This window comes from Lytechinus variegatus, chromosome 2 (genome assembly GCF_018143015.1).
Source record: "Lytechinus variegatus isolate NC3 chromosome 2, Lvar_3.0, whole genome shotgun sequence".
NCBI lineage: Eukaryota > Metazoa > Echinodermata > Echinoidea > Temnopleuroida > Toxopneustidae > Lytechinus > Lytechinus variegatus.
Genome location: NC_054741.1, coordinates 71,265,738 through 71,286,495, shown reverse-complemented (window position 1 = coordinate 71,286,495; position 20,758 = coordinate 71,265,738). Strand labels below are relative to the sequence as shown.

The 20,758-nt window shown below is 36.0% G+C and overlaps 1 protein-coding gene across 2 annotated transcripts in view; it reads left to right on the top strand.

The window, feature by feature from the left end:
* The first annotated feature begins 16,426 nt into the window (after positions 1–16,426).
* The window catches only part of LOC121408894 (CAP-Gly domain-containing linker protein 1-like), an 87,208-nt gene continuing 82,876 nt past the window's right edge, over positions 16,427–20,758 (top strand). For both annotated transcript variants that reach the window (XM_041600593.1, XM_041600589.1), the window contains exon 1: positions 16,427–16,506. The gene's annotated coding sequence lies outside the window, so the exon portion shown is untranslated. The remainder of the gene's footprint in view (positions 16,507–20,758) is intronic.

Here is a 20,758-nt window from a genome sequence, read left to right as displayed (position 1 = left end):
CAACTCCACAGCCCGCCCCGCAGCCGCAAGGATCAGCCTCGGCTATGCTGCCACGCCCCCCTCGCATAACGGTAAGGACGGACCTGCCACCCACCTTGAAGGCTCGCCGCGGTTACCTCGCCGAGGTTGCCTTCAAGCTACGTAAGGAGAAAAACCTGTCAACTCGGATTAAACTGCTGGGAGTCAAAATCGTCCTACAGTGGAAAGAGAAAGGAACAGCAACGTGGAAACCCTACGAAGAGTAATACTGGTCGTTCGTTACATCTTGATTATTACATGTAATATTATCAATCTTCAAGAGGAAATAAAATGTCAATCTTAACGAGAATTACATTTTGAGATTACATACAATTACAAGTTGGAATGGAGAAAACCTGTCAACTATTTTTTATCTACAAATTATCAAAGTCACACAGAGGAAGGATACAGGGACATCAACATATGATCTTTTGAAAATGCAGCTACCCTGTCATCATTTTGAGGTGATATCTACTTTTATTTTTGAATTATACTTATAATGGAATGATATTGAATGCACTATGCTCTCATAAAAGGATAATTTAACCACATTTTCACTTTTAACTCCTGCTAACATTTATATGAATATTATTAACATTATAAGAAAATGGAAACTCCATACGTGCTTCGACACCAAGTTTGCTTTAGTATACATTATTTTGATTCATGCTGACTTGTCCAACCAATTATCGGACATTTTGCTCACGAGCCTACGATGATGTTGATATCGGGGCAGATCAGGCTTTTTTCTCTCTCTCTAAACTTTTTGTTGAACCAAAAATGTATGACATGGTTTATATAGATGATAAAAGTGAAGTTATCTGTTTTTGTCAGAATTCTTTTTTTTTCTCTATCAGAATGTACTTAATAATACCACCTCCCAATTGTTCAATGTTGATTACCGATCATAATTATCAATATTAAGATAAAGATTGCTTTACATCAGTTGCAATAGGTGTTTTTCATTATTTCATTATGCTGAAACATGTTTTTCGGAAACATCGCTTTTTACCAAAAAAGTATGAAAGAAAGAAAGAAACGGTCTTTATTTTTCCTGTATTTTATATGACTGAAGTTTTCAATAACTACTATCATAAGCAATTCTGTTGTTTAACCTATTGGTCTTTTCTGTAGATCAATCTTTGGATTAAAAACTTTGTGTATAATTATGAAACCTGATGAAGGAATTACTCCAGTCTTGTATTTGACTCTTTTCCCGCCACTTTTCAATTTAATTAATGCACGCCCACCATTTTGTGTGTCACATCTCAATCTCTTTATCCAATTTAGAAGTTCAATCGGATTACGATTTCATTCTTTGACTTCTCAAATATTTTAAACGGTCCGTCAGAAAAGATTACTACTGAATTGACATATTGTTATACCGAAAAGTGTTTAGCTTCTTGTACACACATTGCAGTATTTAATTCGCATGGCCGCATCCATTTAAGACGTGGCTTTTTATGTACCCATGGTCATTTCCCGCCTTTCACGCTGTTCATTGATATTATTGGTCGAGTAACCACGATCGAGAGTATATTCCAAAACCAAACTGTGTTGGACTATGCTAATTCACCCCCCCCCCCCCCCTCTCTCTCCCATTCAATGACATGTTATTATTATTTCGTAAAACGGCAGCAATCTGTTTGCAAACACCTGCATTACCATGATTACTGTACAACTGACTACAATTGACTTTTCTTAACACGCCTACTCTTCATTGTCATAATGCTTCGATGCAACGTTGTATGTTTTGTATACTAAAAACATCTACATCCCCTTTTATATTATACATACAGACTGGAATTGGTCACGAATATCCTTTCCGTTGATTCAAAAATAAAGGGAAGAGAGAGCGGGGGGGGGGGAGAATATGGTTTACCAAAATCATGTCAGTTATGCTTATATGTTCAGAATGCATATTAATGCCTTCGACGTTCCCTCAGGTACATGGAGAAACCATTCTCATTTTTGTTTCGTACACTTGACATGTATTAAATTTTCTTGCATATTATGCAGTTGTTTTTTCCCGCCATCTTTCAGTTTTAATCCTTCACGCTTATACCTTTTATGACAACGGCTTGGTCCAATTGAGTAGAGTCCTAAATTCAGATAAAATTCCATTCTTTGATCTTTCAACATATTTACCACTTTGTTAAAAGATGATTGATTCGGCTTCTTATGTATTCACCTTATACTTCTCAAATATTTTAAACAATTCGCCAAAGAAGATAGCTCCATGGTTACACTGTAAAGGGTTTTGTTTATTGTACACGCATTGTAGTATTTTAATTTGCATGCCACATCAACAGTTCTCACCAAATAAGGCGTGGAATTTATGCACTGGTGGTCATTTCCCGCCCTTCACGTTATTGTCGATAACAAGCATGAGAAAACATTATGCATTGACTTGGATCATGCAAATCCCCCTCTCTCTCTCAGCCTATTTAATGGCATTACATTTACGTAATCTGCATTTCTGCGATCATCTGCACTACGCAAGTCTACCTTTTCTGGAAGCGCGCGTTGACTATACATGCCTGTATAATGTATCGGTCAGTTATGTACAAAAGAAAGAAAGGAAAAAAAAAAATCAGTATAGCATCCTTTTATCTTTTATCAACTGACGTGTATTGACTAATGCAATTGTTGTTATAACAACCATTCTTTGAGCCAATTATAAAGGAAGAGAGAGAGAGGGGTGGCGGACCACTCCCTCACACTATCATGACTATAGAATGTATATTGATGTCAGTGACGTTCTATTCAGGTACATGTAGTAACCATTAAATGTAAATCTCGTCCTTGACATGTATTTAAATTACTTCTATGTAGATTTTTTCCCGCCAATTTTATTATTGATTCCAAAATGCAATACCCTTTGTTTGACAACGGCTTAATCTCTTTATTTAATTAGGCAGAGTCCTAACTTAGAATACGATTTCATTCTTTAACTTTTCCAACTATCTTAAAGAACTTGTTAAGAAAGAAAGCGATTATATAGCTTATTGTATTCACTTCATTCCTTTGCCCACATCCACAGGTTCCGCTTAACACAAGGCGTGGATTTTATGCACCACTGGTCATTTCCCGCCTATTACATTGTTCATGAACTTTTATTGGTCGATGTATAGCATGAATGAACCAAACGCACCTTGTCTACACCACTCCTCACACTATCATGACTATAGAATGTATATTGATGTCAGGGACGTCCTATTCAGGTACATGTAGTAACCATTAAATGTAAATCTCGTCCTTGACATGTATTTAAATTACTTCTATGTAGATTTTTTCCCGCCAATTTTATTATTGATTCCAAAATGCAATACCCTTTGTTTGACAACGGCTTAATCTCTTTATTTAATTAGGCAGAGTCCTAACTTAGAATACGATTTCATTCTTTAACTTTTCCAACTATCTTAAAGAACTTGTTAAGAAAGAAAGCGATTATATAGCTTATCGTATTCACTTCATTCCTTTGCCCACATCCACAGGTTCCGCTTAACACAAGGCGTAGATTTTATGCACCACTGGTCATTTCCCGCCTATTACATTGTTCATGAACTTTTATTGGTCGATGTATAGCATGAATGAACCAAACGCACCTTGTCTACACCAATCAGAATTCCACCCCCCCCCCCACTCTTTCTCTCTTTCTACAGCGGCAAATCATGACGTACAATGTGTTTTTTATATAACAGTAACAACCTGTATGCAAATATCCATACTAGTTTGTACATACACGTGTACTATAAGAATGCATACTTCAACTTAGATATCTGGCTTTTTGTTCATAAAACACCCTATTATATTTTACTTAGAGGCGGACGTTGATCCATACAACAGCCTTTCAAATCTTTTCTAAAATGAAGAAAAGGGAAGAGAGAGTGGGGGAAGGAAGACAATACCTTTAGGTTAATCACTAGAGATTGTGTTGATTATGCTTACACAATGTATAATAGTTTTCGCCTCGTCTTCTCAGCCACATGATGAATCTTTTAGATTGTGTTGGTCTTTTATTTTGAATTCACCATAGTTTGTTTTTTTTCCCGCCACTTTTCCAACAATCACTAGGCCGTATACACACATTTTTGGTCCCCCAACTACATGCTTATTATCTTCATACAATTTAGAAAAATCCCTAATTGGATCCCATCTCATTCTTTTGGATATTTTAATCGGTCTGTCAGAAAAAGAACCATTATTCTATTTTTGAACTGTGAATGGTTGGATTCTAGTACTTTCTTGAACTCTCTTTACTTCCAAATTGATTCAAAGCTCATTTCCAGTCTCCCTCATTTATTTATTCCTCATGGCTACAGACTTAGACCAGTCTCGGTATTTTCCAGACTGAAAAGTGTGTGTGGTTTTAATGTATTGATCCAATGTATACATTATGTAAAAGGGTCTTTTTTTGTTTTGTTTTGTTACATGCTCAGAAGTCAATTTTGTTGGGCTTCCTGTTATGATTCATGGTTCTGTTTTGTAAATATTGTCTTCTTCCAATCTCCCGTTGTAAACTCTTAAGTTTTTTTTTATTTGCTGAAATTTTTTATCAATTGTATCTTTAGGGTGGTCGGGCTGTGCTCTACTGCCCAACCATCATTGACCAAGATGGGTCTTACTCTTTTTGCATTAGTATATTATGTTCTTGTTAATGATACACTAGCACCACTTTCACACATGAATACACCTCAACACACACACTCACGCACATGCACCACTTGCACACTTGCAGTTGACCTCTCTCCAAACTTCCGGTACTTTACATTTACACGTCCCCCTGTTTGAGTCACATACTTTTACTCCAGATATTTTCATTGAGAACCCACAAGATAGCAAATATTACACTCCCCAAGAATTTAACAACGAATTTAATATTACTCCAGATAATCTCTCTCTTTTACATGCAAACATAAGAAGTCTAAATAGAAACTTTGAATATTTAGTTAACCTATTACACTCATTAAATAATACTCAGTTTTCAGTCATCGGTTTAAGCGAAACATGGCTACATGAAAATTCCCCTGACATGTTTAATATACCTAATTATAAATTAATAAGGGCAGACCGAAAGGAAAGAAGAGGAGGAGGAGTTGCTTTTTACATTTCACAAAATCTCAAATTTAAGATTCGTTCTGAAGTTAAATTATTGCATGCAGAGTCGTTGTTTATAGAGATTGAAAATTCTAATTCAAAAAATATCATCATAGGATTAATTTATAGACCCCCTGATACAAATATCGATCGTTTCCACGATGAACTAGAGTATTTTCTGCATGAAATAGGGAATGAAAACAAACATTTTTTTATGCTTGGTGATTTCAATATTAACTTCTTACCCTCATCTTACAATAATAATTCATCCGATTTCATGAAATTGTTATACTCGTTTGGCTGTATTTCTATTATTAATAAACCCACAAGGATTAACCTGAATTCATCAACTCAGATTGATAACATATTTTCAAATGTTCATAATAACAAAATCATAGGAGGGATTTTATATTCTGAAGTTTCGGACCACCTGCCTATTTTTTTAACTTGTGAATGTAAACTCTCTTACCCTAAATCAAACAAGGAATATACTTATCGTAAAGAATCTAAACAAAATATAGAATTACTGAAGCAAGACCTAGTTTTGGAAGAATGGGATGATGTTTATAATGAAGTAAATCCCAATATTGCATACAATAACTTCAATAATACATTAAAACATTATTATGAAAAGAATATCCCAATAGGTAAAGTAAAAAATCAACGTAACAAACCCCAAAATCCTTGGATAACGAAAGGTTTACTGAAATCCATACAGACACGTAATCGCCTATATAAATATCACTTACGCAATCCAACTGATGATTCTTTAAAAAAATACAAAATATATCGTAATAAACTAACAAAATTAATTCGATTATCCCGAAAATTGCATTTTGCTAATAAAATAAATGATGCCAATGGAAATACAAATACAACTTGGAAAATTATCAAAGAAGTGTTGGGTACGAAAACACAACCCCCACCTAATGATAAAATCACTCTTAATGGATCTGAAATACTTGATCCAACTAATTATGCAAATTCATTTAATTCTTTCTTTACCAATATTGGGCCCGAGCTTGCAAACAAAATTAATAGTCCCAACGCACATTTTAAAGATTACCTCTCAGATCCAAATCAAGAATCTCTCTTTTTAACCCCAACAAACCCCTCCGAAATAATCAATACTGTTCGTTCCCTTCATAATTCTAGATCTTCTGGTTGTGATGGCATTAACATGTCTCTTCTTAAGCAAATAATTCACCCTCTTGCTAGCCCTCTGACTCACATATTTAATAATTCCCTATCTCAAGGTGTTTTTCCAGATTTATTAAAAGTAGCAAAAGTTAATCCTATCTTTAAAAAAGACAACCCTCACGAAATAAGTAATTACCGTCCCATTTCCTTACTTCCAACAATATCTAAAATTCTAGAAAAAATAGTTTACACAAGACTTTATAAATTCATTAACAAATATAATATTCTGAATTGTAATCAATATGGTTTTAGAAAAAATTTCTCAACAGATTTAGCATTACTTCAAATTTACGACAAAATAACAAATGCCATAGCAAACAAAGAACATGTAATTGGCATTTTTTGCGATCTTAGTAAAGCATTTGACACCCTTAACCATGATATTTTACTCTTCAAACTCAACCATTATGGAATACGAGGTCAATGTCTCTCATTTTTTAAAGACTACTTAAATAATCGAAGGCAATATGTCAATTTTAACAGTTTCGACTCTGATTCTCTTTTAGTTCGATGTGGTGTCCCTCAAGGTTCCATTTTAGGCCCACTTTTATTTTTACTCTATATTAACGACATCATTAGAACCTCCTCTATTTTATCCTTCGTTTTATTTGCCGACGACACCAATATATTTTATTCGCATAGAGTCCTTAATTCATTAAACAATATCGTAAATTGTGAAATTGATAAAGTATCAAACTGGTTCAAAGCCAATAAACTCTCTCTTAATACAAAAAAGACACATTTTATGTACTTCAGACACCATTCCCATAACATTAACACACCGATTTACATTAATATTGACGGCACCCCTCTAGAACAGAAAAAACAATCTAAATTTTTAGGTATAATTATAGATGAATCTTTGACTTGGAATCAACACATACACCACGTTACGATGTCCGTTTCCAAAAGTATTGGGATAATTTCCAAGTTAAAATTCACTCTTCCTGACAGTACTTTATTCTTGTTATACAATTCGTTAGTCCTCCCTTATATAACATATTGTAATATCGTCTGGGCAAATTGTGGTTCTTTTAAACTCAATTCTATCTTTAAATTACAAAAAAGAGCAATCCGTATATGCACAGGGTCACATTACCTGGCTCATTCTGACCCATTGTTTCATAAACTCAAAACTTTAAAAATATTTGATATCAATACAATTCAAGTAGCCATCTTTATGTTCAAATACTTTAATAATCAACTTCCTCCGTCCTTTAATAATATGTTTAGGTTTAACAGGTCTGTTCATTCCTACCCAACCCGCTCATCAGGAAACCTTCATCTCACCAACCCTAAGTTATTAATAACTCATAAATCAATTCGACATTATGGTCCTGATATTTGGAACAACTTTCCAGACAATATTAAGTCATGCTCAACAATATACTCATTCAAAGCCACTATTAAAAGAAAAACCATTGAATCATATGCATCCCCCTCTCCAAGTTAATTATTCAACTGCCCTTTACTGCACCCGCACCTGCACCTGCATTGCACCCACTTGATCAATGAAGAAAGAAATTTATGTACCATTTTACGAGGCCGCCATCATTTTCAAGCTTAACCGCTCACGATGGCGGTCTCCTGCATTCATTTAAACTGTTATTTTTTTTTTCTCGATTGAATATTGCTTCTAGTCTATATTTATTTTTCATTGCTTTATTATGACTATTGCTTTATTACTTTGTGAAACTGAATTGTATCACCTTATTGTTATGTTGCATATATTATCTTGAATGCAGAAATAAATAAAATCAAATCAAAATAAGAGGATTTACTTTCGACAATGACCTTAATATGTCAGTTGTGATTTGACGGGCATTTTCAAAAGATTCTCAACGTTCCAAAAATCTTATGTGAAGTGGATGCTAAAAAACACCAATTTGATATGCGCTCGTATGCTGCTGTTGCTATGAATAAACAGATCAGTGGGTCACCATTTCATAAAACACATCAAACCCTCTGTTTAAAAAAAAATCGATAACGCTTTTTACTATTATGAACCTTACAGTATAGTTGTTTAGATAGTTTTCAAAAGACAGTGTTTAAATATTAAACAACCAAGTTTAATTTTACATATTTAACTCCCAGAAGCATCTACTTTCCTCATTTATGATCGGCCAGAAATAAGGTGCCGCCCCTCCCCCCCCAAAAAAAACACAACAAAGCGGCCCGATCAAAAACTTGGCTATTATGGCGTAACTTGGCTATTTTTTAAATGATGTTTTGAATATCAAGTCTTTTATGTTTTGAAGGCTATATAATTATTCATTAAAGGAGTTGTCTAACGCGCCGAAATACACCTTCCATGTCAAATTGACTATTTTACTCCCAAAATGGTATGATTTTCAGAGTATAGGACCTACCTGAAAGTCATATCTTTTCTTGTTCATCAATGTCATATATTAGCGTGTAGATCAGCATGATTTGTAAAACATTAAATGTTCATGTTGGTATTTGGGGGGGCCTCGGGGCCCGGGCCCCCGGGTAAGCAAAAAGAGGGGCGCCAAAAAGAGGAAGAAAAGGGAGAGAAAAGGAGTGAAAGTAGAAGAGAAGAGAAAAAGGGGAAAAGAAAGAGGAAAGGAAAACAAAAGAAGAGGGAATGGGGATGCCGAATAGGGTACTGAATATATGTTCAACACAGCGAGCACCGAATTGACCTATAGGGGGGCGCAAAATAGACATACAACCTGGGGGCGCCAGATTGATGTTCAACCTAAGGGGGTGCCGAATCGATGTTCTAGGCAAAAAAAATTAAGTTTTTAAGTGAAAAATAGCAAATTTTATTCGATGATAACTCTTTCGCTCACTAACTAGAGGTGATTTGAGAATGAAAAGATGTGATCATGATCATCGGGAATAAGAGTGCTTTATGAAACGATTACAGTATAGGCCATCACAGGCCTCATTATAAACTTTAAAAAACGTGGAAATAGCACAGTTCAATAAGAAATAGCACAAATGGAGTTTATGAATATTCATGATGTGTAGTCTGAGGGTCAGTGGCGTACCGTGGGTCACGGCATTGGGGGGGCACGAGCAAAAATTTTGAGTCACTTGTCGCTTATTGAGCGCGCTTTGCGCGCTCAGTTGCCAGGTAAAGTGATCTAATAGAGGCATTTTATAAGGACAGTGCCATTAAACGGATATGTATCTCACTGATCAAATAATGCGAGCGCGAAGCGCGAGCTGAAAATTTTTGGTATTCAGACCTAAAAAGGGACATTATCAGCAAATTTTTGTAATCATGATACGTACCTTTCTCGCTAAACAAACAATGCGAGCGTGAAGCGCGAGCTGAATATTGACCCCAAACAGGGGCATTTTAAGGACTGTATCTTAGGAATCCATAAAGAGTATACATATCTCACCATAGTCATCTAATGTGAGTGCCAATCGCTTCAATCGCTTGTTGATTTTGTTATAGAATTACATCTAAACACATGAAGCACTTGTAGTCTTTGTAATCATGATGATCATATCACTAATAAAATATCGCAAGCTGAAAATTTAGACCTGTAGAGGGGCATTCTAAGGCTTGTTTGTAGGAATTCACTAAGACCATACGCATTTTACTAACAAAATAATGCGAGCGCGAAGCGCGAGCTTAAATTTTTATATATATAGATCAGAAAAAAGGGACATTTAAGGACTGATTTTAAGAATTCATGAAGAGCAGACATATCTCACTAATCCATAGCACGTAAGCACGGAAGGCAATATTTCATATTAAGTACTTAAAATGGGGCAATCATAAGTCTTGAAAAAGAAGCATATGTCACTACATAAAACAATAATAACATGAAGTGGGAGGAAATATATTTGGTGTATATGGACTTGAAAACGGGAGGTTTTAGTACAACATGATTATATCTCGATAAATAAACAATGCGAGCATCAGCAACAATAAAGACATAATGTAGGCCCGGAGCAAATTGTGTTTCATAATGTTATGAAAAAATGTTTCTTATGCATTGCAAAAACTTCGGTGTTGAATTAACACCAGCCCGAAATCTATATCTGTCCACACCAGAGAAGTATTGAAATAACACCAGTTTGGAATCAAACCGATGCTGTTTTAATACTTATTGGTTTTGTATAAACACATATCTGGTGTAAGACCAAAACCAAACTGGTGTTGTTCAACACTTCTCTGGTGTGATATAGATATACCAGCCCAGGTATAGATTCCGGGCCATTCCGGGCTGGTGTTAAATCAACACCGGAGTTTTTGCAGTGTGTAATATAACATAACACATAACATAATAATAACATTATAATGAACAATAATTTCTTCTTTCCCACTACATTTCTTTTCCTTCTCCCTCTTTTTCTCCTTTTCCCCGTTTTTTTTTTTTTTTTTTTTTGGGGGGGGGGGCAGCCGATGGGGGGGGGGGTACGTGCCCCCCCCCCGTAGTTACGCCACTGCTGAGGGAATATTCTATTTTGAAGAAAATTATGAGAAAAACAAATGTAGCGCTCCAAAATATTTTCTCTTGTTTTTATTCCCTCTAGTTTCTCTTTCGTCTGTTTTAGGGCAGTTATGGGAGAGGAGATACAGAGCTCTTTCGTCCCCCGTCCTCTGTCTTATTCCCTTAAAGGGATGATCCGGGCTGAAAATATTTATATATAAATAAATATAGTAAAATTCACAGATCAAAATGCTGAAAATTTTTATCAAATTCGGATAACAAATAACCATGTAATTTAATTTTAAAATTTGTAAATATTTTGTGAAAACACTTATATGCACATCGTCATGAATATTCATTAGGTGGGCTGATGATGTCACATCCCCACTTTCCTTTTTCTTATGTAATTACATGATATCATAAATGTTTCATTTTTCATAAATGTGTAAATGATGTGTTTCCATTATGTTGAAATAAGTTGCGACAATAAATAACTAATGCACTTAATCAGTTGTCAATCCATTTGTTTTAGTTCTAGGTAGAAAAAATTTGAATAAACCCCATTTCATATAATAAAATGCAAAAGAACAAGTGGTGATATGACATCATCAGCCAACCTGATGAATATTCATAAAGACATGCCTAGAATTGTTTCACCGGAATAATGCAAATGTTTAAAATTCAATAACTTCTTACTTTGATATCAGATTTTGATCAAATTTACAGCATATGCTTTGTGAATTTTACTCTATTTATTGCCCGGATTTATTGACATAGAAATATCTCCAGCCTAGACCATACCTTTAAAAAATTAATGTTCTCTCCTTTTTCACTCGCTCCTCTTTTTTTTGTCTCTTGTTGAGGCGCAGCCCATTCTTCCACTTCAGTCTCTTCTTTGTTCCACTTCCTCCTCTCTCCCCTCTTTTTATTTTACTCTCGTTACTGTACCTATGCTCGTTCCCTCCCTTTGAAAGCACCCCTATCTCATGTCTGCCAAAATTTATAACCCCTCCCCCCTTCGCGGGCTTTTCCTGCCTTGGAGACCCCCCCCCCCCCTAAATCCGGAACACCGCTAAACGTACCCCCTATGATCAGGTGAGCTCTTATTCAAACCCTCTATCTTAGAACAAACAACCTACCCCCCCCCCCCTCCCCTTCATCTCAGGTAAGCTGTCATTACAATAGAGATTCCCTGATGTCATGATGGAGGACAAAACAATAGCGAAACCATGATACTGCAGCAAATAACAATTACAATTTAGTTTTAAATTAGATTTCCTTTTTTATTACAGGAAATGATTAACCATACACGAACATATCAATAATAATAATCTTACATCTCATAAATTGTCAGATGTGTAATCCAAAGTTATGTTAGTCCAGTATTTAATCCAGATAAAATCCAATTAAGTTGGTTGGTGAATTTTTCTTAAATCAAAGTTCACAATGATGGCGATGATGAAATTGATGTTGAAGCACGATGAATAACAAGACTCACTGTAACGAGTTGAAATGTCCGTGAAGACGATGTTGATGATTAACAGTCAATTTCAGCAATCCATGCACGTTGATTGAAAAGCGTTCATTAAAACAGGTTGATGATCTCGATGAGAATATAGCATTCCTCTCTCACTGTAAATGCAAACAGTTTATTGATGGCGTGCAAATAATTCCACAGAAGATAAATGTTGTATATTCCAGTTGGAAATAAAGTATGCTCTGCATAAAGTATGGCGTGACTGAAACTCTGATATGATAATGTCCTTGAAGAAACTGCTTCTAGTATTGTCACAAAAAGAACATTCTGCCAATTTCTAGAGCAGTCTAATTTTAGAACTCTTGAATGACCTCAGTGAAATTAACAATGTAAACAGCATAGCTAATTCTATTGTTCATTTCCACTACCACTAGGAATCTCTTTGTTTTGCAGTCTATTATTGTCTCTCTTTGTGCATTCCAGAAATATTATTCAGCCTTTTAAATAGACATGCATAACAAAGCCTTACCATATAGAGCCTTACTGAGACATTCTGGAATATTCTTAATCATTCTATGCTATAGGGATATCCTTAAAGAGAAAACAACTAAATAAAATGAATGTAATTACTCTTACAATTTGTACTTATATTTAACAATTATGAAAACAATGATTTTCATATAGTCTGATTCATTGTGTTTCCTCCAATACGGGCTGCTTGCGGGAACCCTATACCTTAGGAAAGAGTTTTACATTTAGGAGTCAAAAGAGAGAGAACCCCCCCCCCCTATTTTACAGAAATCTCCGGGTGAAAAGTCAAATACACCCGCTTTTTTTAACAATTCGCGGGACGGAGTTGTCCCGCGAAAAAGTATACCCCTTTACCGGACATTTTGGAAACACGCACGCGGTCCCTCCGACCCCGGAGTGGGGGGGGGGGGGCATAGGCGGCGGAGCAGAGGATTATCTTTTGTGTTTGGGGGGGACGCAACAATAGCCGTCCCCCCCCAAACAAAAGATAATCCTCTGCTCCGCCGCCAATGGGGGGGGGGGAGCGTTCTTCCCCTTTTGATCGCCAAATCTTTGATTGTTTGAACAATTTTTTCCTCAATAGTTCGGCCAAGACCTAAAAAGTCTAAAAAGAAGTATATATACATGCTTTAGATGGATGATTTTAATAACATCTAAAAACGATGTACGTAGGCCTTACTGCAACTACTTCCAAATATTGAATAAGTGGCCTCTTTCACTCAGACAATCACCATCTCTCTCTTCATAAAAAAGGACTAATAAGACATTTCGTCTTTCCAGTCCAGAGGTTTTTAAGATTGCAAATTTCATTTCTTACTTGATGTGTTCTTTGTGTTCTTTAAGTTGTTGTAAGCGCTTGGCCCGGGCCATTTTGGGAAACTGCGCAGTACATAAACAGTGATAATAATAATATTATTTTTGAAGAGAGTGAAAATTACACATATTTATTTTCTTTTCTATAAACAACTATATCTTTGACGAACCTACGCCAAACCAGCGGGATCCGACAGTATCGCCATGCAGGTATTAAAATGACTATTATGTTTTATCAACCTTACATATTTCCATTTGTTGAAGGATATATTTTGAATAGTTTGACCAATATGGACCAACAAGATAAAAACTGGAAAATTTCAAATCTTGGTGATATGACCAGTTTCTTCGCTTTCCTCTCAGCTTATCAGTGTACATACATTTTTTTTTCGAAAATCTTCGTCTGGATTAGAAGCCTCCATGCTGGCCATCCTGAATACATTCAATTCAATTCAATATTTATTTCGCAAATAGGATAAAAATACAAAGAAACATCAAATAATGTGATTAGATAATAAAATACATTGCGTGGCTTTCCATGAAGGTTATTAGAAACCTGTAAGGCTGGATCGCCAAAACATAGTAAAAAGCACTGGCGTAAATCCGGGGGGGGGGATGGAGGGGGGGATATATCCCCCCCCCCACTTTTCGAGGACGGGGGGGGGATGGCCTGTACAAACATCCCCCCACTTTTTACGAAAGAAATGAAAAAAATCACAAGAGATAACTACCGCTTAACAAATAAAACAATATTATTGAATCATAAAATGCAAATAAAGAGCCAGTTCACCATTTCCAAACGGAATACTTATGTCCTTATTATAACATTGAAGAGAAACCCTCGTTTCTTCCAATTCATCAATGTTGGGGTCTTTGGGAAGGGATTAAGATGGAAAGTCATTTTTTTAAATGTAATCTCTAATAAAACCATTGAACCATCATGGGGTAAGAAAAATTATAATATTGGAGGGGTATTTGCCATCATATGAACATACAGTGGCGTAACTACGGGGGCACATAACCCCCCCCCCCCCCTCTCCATCGGCTGACCCCAAAAAAGGGGGAAAAGGAGAAAAGAGGGAGAAAGGAAGAGAAACGTAGTGGGAAAGAAGAAAATATTATTCATTATAATGTTATATTATATTATAATTAGGTTATGTTACATTACATAAGAAACATTTTTATCATAACTTTATGAAACATAATTTGCCCAGGGCCTACGTCTTCATTGTTCCTGGTGCTCGCATTGTCTGTTTAACGAGATATATAATCCTGGAGTACGAAAACATCCCGTTTTCAAGTCAATATAAACCAAATATATTTCCTATCACTTGAGTTATCATTGTTTTATGTAGTGACATATGCTTCTTTTATGATGACTCAAAAAGTGATTGCCCCATGTTAAGGTCTTCGTATATATGAAACATTTCCTTCCGTGATTACGTTCGCATTAGTGGATTGGTGAGATATGTCTGCTCTTCAGGAATTCCTAAAATCAGTCCTTAAAATGTTCCTTCTTCTGATCTGAATATCAAAAATTTTCAGCTCGCGCTTTGCGCTCGCATCATTTGACTAATGAAATACGTATGGTCCCAGTTACTTCCTACAAAGAAACCTTAGAATGCCCCACTTCAGGTCTAAATTGTTTAAATTTTCAGCTCGCGCTTCGCGCTCGCAATATTTGATTAGTGAGATGCCTATGATAATCATGATTGCAATGACTACAAAAGTGTTTCATGTGTTCAGATGTAATTCTAATAAAATCAGCAAGCGCTTGGCACTCGCATTAGATGACTATGGTGAGACATGCATACTCTTAATGGATTCCTAAAATATATTCCTTAAAATCTCGCTGTTTGGGGTCAAAATATGCGAAAATTTCAGCTCGCGCTTCGCGCTCGCTTTGTTTAGCAAGACAGGGAACTATCGTGATTACAAATGATTTGGTTATAATGTCCCTTTTTAGGTGTGAATATATGAAAATTCAGCTCGCGCTTCGCGCTCGCATTATTTGATCAGTGAGATACATATCCGCTTAATGACATTGTCCTTAAAATTTATCAATTAGATCTAGGTCAGTATAACTGTCAAATGAGCGCCCTTCGCGCGCTCACTCAGTGATTCAAAAATTTTGCTGGTGCCCCCACAATGCCGTGAACCACGGTACACCACTGTGGACATATCAATGACAATTCCTTGCATATCTAAATACATGATTGCAAAAAAAATGCCAAAATATTTCAATCATCCCCCCACCCATAAACACGGATTTACGCCAGTGGTAAAAAGACAACAATATTAGAGTGGGTATCACTGTTTAGAGCTTGATTTTGAACCTCCTGTCAATGGGTGCCGTATAGGTCTTTTGAGCTTAATTAGAAGCCTAATAACTAACCAACCAACCATGACTACCAACCAACCGCTAACAAACCAACCAACCAACTACCAACCAACCAATTAACCAACCAACCAACTACCAACCAACCATGCAACCAATTAACCAACCAACCAACCAACCGACCATAACTAACTAACTAATTATAACTAACTTACTAACTAACTAACTAATAAACTATAACTAACTAACTAAATCATTCACTGACTGACAAACAAGCAAAACAGAAAAGGTGAGCAAAAGACAATCATACTAGGGAGTAATTATTCCCATCCCCACTCCCATCTCATCTCCCTGCCTGAATCCGGGCTGACCCAATCCTACACACCAGCTCAGAGCTATAGCACCTGCACCAGCACTCTATGCACCAGCATCAGTGGCGCTCGCTCGACCTCCGCGATTCTTTTGCATGCATATATGCGCGCTATGCTATGCAGCGCTAGCGCTGACCTCCAGCTCAGCTCCTAGCTCCGTTAACACATACTCATGCATACTATATGAATCTAAGGCTGGATTCTTGAGAAGTCCATACGTTCTTGTTTCCTTTATATTCTGAGGTAATTTCAACTTAACCTTAATTCATTATATTTTCAACAGTTTTATTATGAATTTGGATTGTTTCTCTCCAAGACTTAGTGATTGTGATTGTGAAAGAAGAAGAATTGTGATTGTGCGGCGATGATCATGATCATGATGATGCGCTTTCGTGACGACGGGGCCATAGACTATAGACCGGTGGTGGTGCCAGTGCCAGTGCAGTGGCAGCTGTCTCACTCAGTCAGTGTCTGCTTCGAGTTCGAGGAGTGTTTTAAATTAACATTTTTAATGTTTTTTTTAATTTCTCGTATATCTCTTCATCTAACTGTTATATCTCAAAAAAATGATATCACCAACAGAAAAAGTGACCCAAAATTACTTAGTGTGGTAATTTTCTAAGTTGGAGGTAAGGTCTCAAATTGTGAAAATATTGGCAAAACATTGGCGAATTTTGTCACCTTTTGCATAGGCCTACATTTCATGTATGAATGGTGGGCCACAAGTCTGCGCACCTAACAATTTTTTTTTTAATTTAACATAAATTTCGTCTTATTTCACACAATCTTTTGGTTAATAATGTTCCTTATATTATTAAGAATAAGTGTAGGCCCTACCGAATTTATCATTAAAAAATGAAAAAAAAATATAGGATTTTCTTGAAATACCTCAGGCAGTCATTTTCAGATTAAAAAAAAAAATGGTACCCCTTGTCTGCGCACTCATTCACTTTGCACATGATTCAGGGATTTTGATAAAAAAGGCTGCATTTTGAGGCCGTCGCATGAAATGCCCTGAATTCATTATTTTTCCACCATTTTGGGTCGGGTTTTTTTAATTAATACCTGTCTATGTATTGCATGTGTAAAGTTCCATCTGGTATTCATGATTTTGATTAAACTGTGAACTGAGAGATTTTTTATTGAAAATCTACTTCATGATAATTTTTTAAATGTATGCAAATTATGGTCACCCCTACCTAGAGCAGGTTTGTGCAGGCTCCACTCCACTTCACTACCGCTACACTACGCTCCACTTTAATACCTGAACTTCGAGACGGTAAACTCGATCGGATATTCTGAGGGTCCGAGCTCAGATCGGACCCGGTACCTCGCTCATATCGCATCCGCATGCGATGTTTTCAAATCGGCAGCGAATTACTTCTACGTGTGAGGAACTTCATGCTGGCTCTAAATCACCAATTTTTAGACTGATAGAAGCATGGAAAATAAGTGAAACTTTGTGTAAAGTAAGAACATTAGTTTTAATTGTTTTAAAGATTGTGATGTTGCATGGATTTTATATTTTCCCCCCATAAAATCCCACCTTTGTCACTTAGAATATCAGACCGAGTTCACCGTCTCGAAGTTTGGGTAGGTGGAGCGTAGTGTAGCGGTAGTGAAGTGGAGTGGAGCGTGCACAAACTTCGCTCGAGGTAGGTCACCCCATGATACTCCCCACAGGCTGGATGGTTGAAGTGAGCAAGTGGCCTAGTCCTATCGTTAGCTCGGGGCACGTTGGGGCCCTGCCCCAATTAGTGTTCTGCTGTCTTGGAGTGGTAATGGGCTATTCCACGGTTACTCACGTTACATTTGGAGACACCTTGACTCATACTTGGAGCTGTAACTCCATTATAATTGATAGGAACTAAACATCTCCTTATCACAACAAGGTACACAGCCTGACTATCCTTTGTAGAAAAGCAAAACTTGGGAAATTTTATTATGCTCCTGGCAAATCTTTGGAATGTGTTGGTTACGTTACATGATTTGGACATGCAAAAAATGAAAAGTCGACATAAGTGAAAAGTCTCCTCATACAAGGCTTTTATGAAAGTTGATTATATCCATTTCAAAGAAGTATATTAATTAGACAAACTTTGTATATAATTAAAAAAATAAAGAACACATGGTTTTTACTTGGGGTGCAGATAATATGGTTACTCATGTTACGGTTTCGTTATATTTTGTCCATGTATGGTTAACAACACACATGTCATTAAAAATTCAATAATGTGTTTAAAATTCATTGCTAGGAACATCAAAAAGAGATTTTATACCAAAAATTGGAACAATTGGAGCTTTATTAGGGAGTAGGAGGGGAAAGTATGATTTCTTTTACTAATTATGCATAAATTAGCATAATCGCTTAATACCAATTTGCATGAAATAAATTACTGTATAGTATTGTAGATTATGTCCAAGACAACCTGTGCGCAAATTTTCGGCGTGATCGTGCGGCCAATGGCCGAGATCTCAAGGGGACCTGGGACGCCCCCCACCCCCCCTCCCCCGGGCCATATCAACTCCCAAAATACACCGGCATAGATAGGGTTACAGGTAAGGGCTTTCAATGTGTTGTTCGAACACTCTTTAAACTTTGGTTAATCGAAACCAAGTCTTACTAATGCACTCTCGCATTGTGAATACTTCTACTAATATTCATTTTTTGTGTGATTGTATGACCACTGATATTTTGATGAACAAATGAAGAGTCTCATCAGAGAGGTGTACCCTCATTTTGCTTTTAATTAATCAAAAATAACTTCACAACTCACCATGAGACTTAGAACTTGATATCCCACAGAAAATGTTACCCAACTGAATAATTTTTACTGGTTACTCACATTACATGATGGTTACTCACGTTACAAAGTTACTCATGTTACAGTTTTTCTTCATCATTTTAAGAAAAAAATTGTACTTTTTAATGATTTTGATAGTCATCACTGTGTCAAAGATTGTTCGAAGGAAGAGAATTAAATCCCACCAATTAACTGTGAAGAATTTTTCTCTCAGAAAACAAAGTCAATTTTTTTGGTTACTCACGTTACATCACCTGAGCAGGTTGCAATATTCATTTTTGAATGAGTACTACAAATTTACTTGAAAAGCTGTTGTGTATTTTAAGTAATTTGACTCTTCTAAACTTCAGAATTATATAAAGTGGTATGTTGTTGCAATAACAAAATGGTAATAAGGCATACATGTATTTCATTTTCACTATTTTTCTTGTAATTTGGTACAGAATGGAAGACACAACTTTTGACCATTTTTTCCCAAAGTATACATATGAAAATAAACTTTTTATTTCTTGTTCCTGAAACTATCTTCCATGAAGGACTTAAAAGTATTTAAAAAATTCAAGAAAATATTGAAATCAAATTTTTAAGCTCATGTCCACCAACCTGTGGAATTGCCCTATTGTAGATTGACTAGATTGTACGTTGTTTGGCCCACAGTATAATTTGAGGCCGTTTGTTTTTGTGCGTTCATTCATTGTACATTACCCAACCACACTCCCCCAATTTGAATGGCCATGCAAGGACAGGTTCGTGGAATCATGGGGTATCCAAATATTGTGCACATTTTTGGTAGGCACTCCCACAAAATAAAAAAAATAAATAAACAGCATTTCAAGTCTAACTTGAGCTTAATATTATGCCTACTTTAAAATATTCTTTATTAGCATTATTATGATTGACATTGCTATAGATCTCTTAAAACTTTCCTGCAAATTTCGTAAATAGTACAAAATAAAGCTTGACTTTAGGCCTTGTTAAAAGAGAAGTCCACCCTGACAAGTCTTGTTTATGCTTGTTTAAAAAATTTAAATGCTATTACATGTACACAAGAAAGCAGAACTTCTTCAACTTCAGTTTGTTGAGTCTGACATCTTTTTGAACTCATACATGTACTTATCAGTGCATGCAGGCTCAGGCACATGCATACCTCCGGGATTCGTGAAAATTGCATGTTCTTTATACTCTGTAGGCTACATGTAAGTCTTAATGCAAGCACAATTTGTTGCAAAGGAAGTCAGACTCAACAAGATGAAGTTGATCAATTTCTGGTACTAGTATATTTTAGCATTTAGATGAGGAGGGGAGAAGACTGAGAATGAATCTTCAAATTTATCTAAGCTGAAAAATGACCATACTGAAGGTCATGAAATCAGAAAGATATTTGCTTAAGCCACGACTGGGAATAGATCTATAGGACATAAAACACACCCTTTGTGCCTATCTACATTTTGTAAAATGTATTTTGAATCATGATTCCTGTTGCTGATTAAATTTGAAAATATTGAACACACCCTTTGTCTCAAGTGTTTTTTAAACAAAAAATGTACATTTGCACTTGAAAAAAAAGGAAATTTATATAACATCTGTAAATATTGTTTCTTGAGTTTGTTAAAGCCACTTGATTTCATAAATCATATACAACTACATGTATAGTGCAAGTGTTGATTATATTCATTAAGCAAAAGTGATCA